This window comes from Phacochoerus africanus, chromosome 2, assembly GCF_016906955.1.
Source record: "Phacochoerus africanus isolate WHEZ1 chromosome 2, ROS_Pafr_v1, whole genome shotgun sequence".
Classification (NCBI taxonomy): Eukaryota; Metazoa; Chordata; class Mammalia; order Artiodactyla; family Suidae; genus Phacochoerus; species Phacochoerus africanus.
In genome coordinates, this window is record NC_062545.1 from 264,856,493 (window position 1) to 264,859,143 (window position 2,651).

Sequence of the window (2,651 nt, forward strand, 5' to 3'; positions counted from 1 at the left end):
AAAGGTGGAGGTTGTACCCCTGTTGTGGAAACTTGTGTATGCAGTGGAGGTGCCAAAAATAAAAGAAAAAAAGGAAAACAAGAGAAGAATAGTACAAATGGCAGGTAAACCGAGTATTGCACCTGGAAACAAGCAGGAATGTGTGATTTTTGAACATTACTGAATCTAAGGCAGTTTAACAGCAAATTAATCTTGGTTATGTTGCTAGGTCTAGAATACTCCAGGTTCCTGCCACCTGTCTGTAAGCTTCAGTTTCTCCCCTTTGCAGCCACTCAACAATATAAGACACCCAGCCAGAGGACCATCCATCCTTTATCCATAATGACAGGGGCCAGGAAGGGCATCCTCATTTCTTCAGGATCAGTCCTAACCAACCTGCCTGGACCTCTAACCTGTGCACCTGCCACGGATAACAGCACCAGCTCTGGGACCTTTTGAGTGCCTCCTTGACCTCTATGTTGTTAAGGCTGCAGATGAGCAGGTGGAAGGCTGATATGGAAAGTGGGTAGAACAGAGATGCCATCTTGTTGCTGTCCAGGGCATAGCTGGAGCTGGAATGCAGGTACATGAAAATGAGTGTCCTGGACAGCATGGCCACAGCTGTGAGGTAGGAGGCACAGGTAGAGGCTGCTCACCAGAAGACATGGACTGACCACATGTAGATCACAGCACTGGCAATGAACCCGTAGGACACTGATATCCAACACCTTGGCTACCTGGATGAAGCTGCAGATAGCAAAAAGCAGTAGTTTATTGAGACTGCTGTGATTGCAAGAGATGGCCAGCAGTGGAGGGATATCACACAAGGAGATGTTCGCCTCCTAGGAGGCACAGAAGCTCAGGAAGAAGGTGAAGGTCATGTGGACCATGGCACTCACTGCCCCTCCCAGGCCTGATGCTCCCAGTGAGGCCAGGCACAAATGTGGTAACATAGCTGTGGTGTAGAGAAGAGGGTTTTCAATTGACACATAATGGTCATAGGCCATGGCTGCCAACAGGCAACACTTGGCATCTGCCATCCCAACAAACACAAATATCTATAGGGCATAGGCTGTGTAGGGGATGGTGGAAAGTGGCAGCAGCAGGTCCATCAGCATCTTGGGGCCAGTGGCTGAGAATAGCAGGTGTCCAGCAGGGAGAGGTTGGCCGGGAAGAAGTACATGGATTTGTGCAGCTTGGCATCCACGTAGATCAGCAGCATCCTGACCATATTTCCCAGGAGGCTCACCACATAGATGAGCAGGAAGACCAGGAAGAGGGTGTCTCACAGGTCCCAGAGATCTGTGACACCCAGAAGGATGAATTTAGGGCACCCCTGGTCCAGTTGAAATTCTCTGGCCTCATTCTGCTGAACATAAACTGAGGAGATACAAAGCAGAGGGAGGTAAGGGAAAGGTCATGACCATCATGGGGGAGAAAGCACTTTGTACTGGTATCAGGACTTGGTTGTTTGTCCTACCTGAAAACAAAATTGCTGTGTGACCTTGGACAAGCCATGTCACCTCTCAGAACCTTTGTTTCTTATGCTGAGCAGTCACTGCCATTTAATCTTCATGAGGGAGGAAATCTTGCCTGTCTTAATTTCATATCACAGTCCTGAGAACATAGCCTGGCACATAGTAAATGCTCAATTGTTATATTGCACTTTGCTTTATTGAATTTTGCTTTATAATGCTTTACAGATAGAGCATTTTTTTTTTTTACAAATTAAGAGTTTGCGGCACCATTTTTCTTTTTTATATTTAATTTTAAGAAAGTTTTATTGAAGTATAGTTGATTTCTGCTACATAACAAAGGGATTCAGTTATACATATATACACATCCACTCCTTTTCAGATTATTTCCAGTGGAGATTATCATGGAGTATTGAGTTGAGTTCCCCGTGCTATTTAGGTCCCCTTCAGTGTGGCACCATTGTTCCCAAAGCATTTGCTTTCTTTGAGTCTCTGTGTCCTATTTTGGTAATTCTCACACTACTTCACACTTTTTCATTGTTATTATCTTTGTTATTGGTGATCTCTGATGAACAACCTTCATTGATTCCCAAAAGGCTTTGATGATGGTTAGCATGTTTTTTTTAGCAATGAAGAATTTTATTTATTTATTTATTTTATCTTTTTGCTTTTTAGAGCCACATCCATGGCATATGGAGTTTCTCAGGATAGGGGTCAAACTGCAGCTACAGTTGCTGGCCTACACCACAGCCATATCAGATCTGAGCTGTGCCTGTGACCTATACCACAGCTCATGGCCACTCTGGATCCTTAACCCACTGATCAAGGCCAGGGATCAAACCTGCAACCTCATGGTTCCTAGTTGGATTTGTTTCTGCTGTGCCACGACGGGAATTCCAGCAATTAAGTACTTTAAAGTTAAGGCACATACATTGCTTTTTTTAGGCATTATATTCTTGCATACTTAAGAGACTTCAGGATAGCATAAAGGTAATTTTAAATGACTGGGAAGCCAAAACATTGGTGTGAGTTACTGTGTTGCTATATTGCATTTGTCTGGAACTAAACCCACAACTGATTGAATTTGTTAAGTGAATGAATGATGAGTAGAGTAGTAGTTAGTGTCTAGCCTAGGATTGAAAAACCTCATGATTCTATTTTTTTTTAACTTTTTTCAGCACACCTGTGCATACAGGA

General features: G+C 43.8%; 1 pseudogene; it reads right to left on the bottom strand.

The window, feature by feature from the left end:
- Positions 1-346: 346 nt before the first annotated feature.
- LOC125120872 (olfactory receptor 5C1-like) lies at positions 347-1,344 on the bottom strand (annotated as a pseudogene).
- Positions 1,345-2,651: the final 1,307 nt, after the last annotated feature.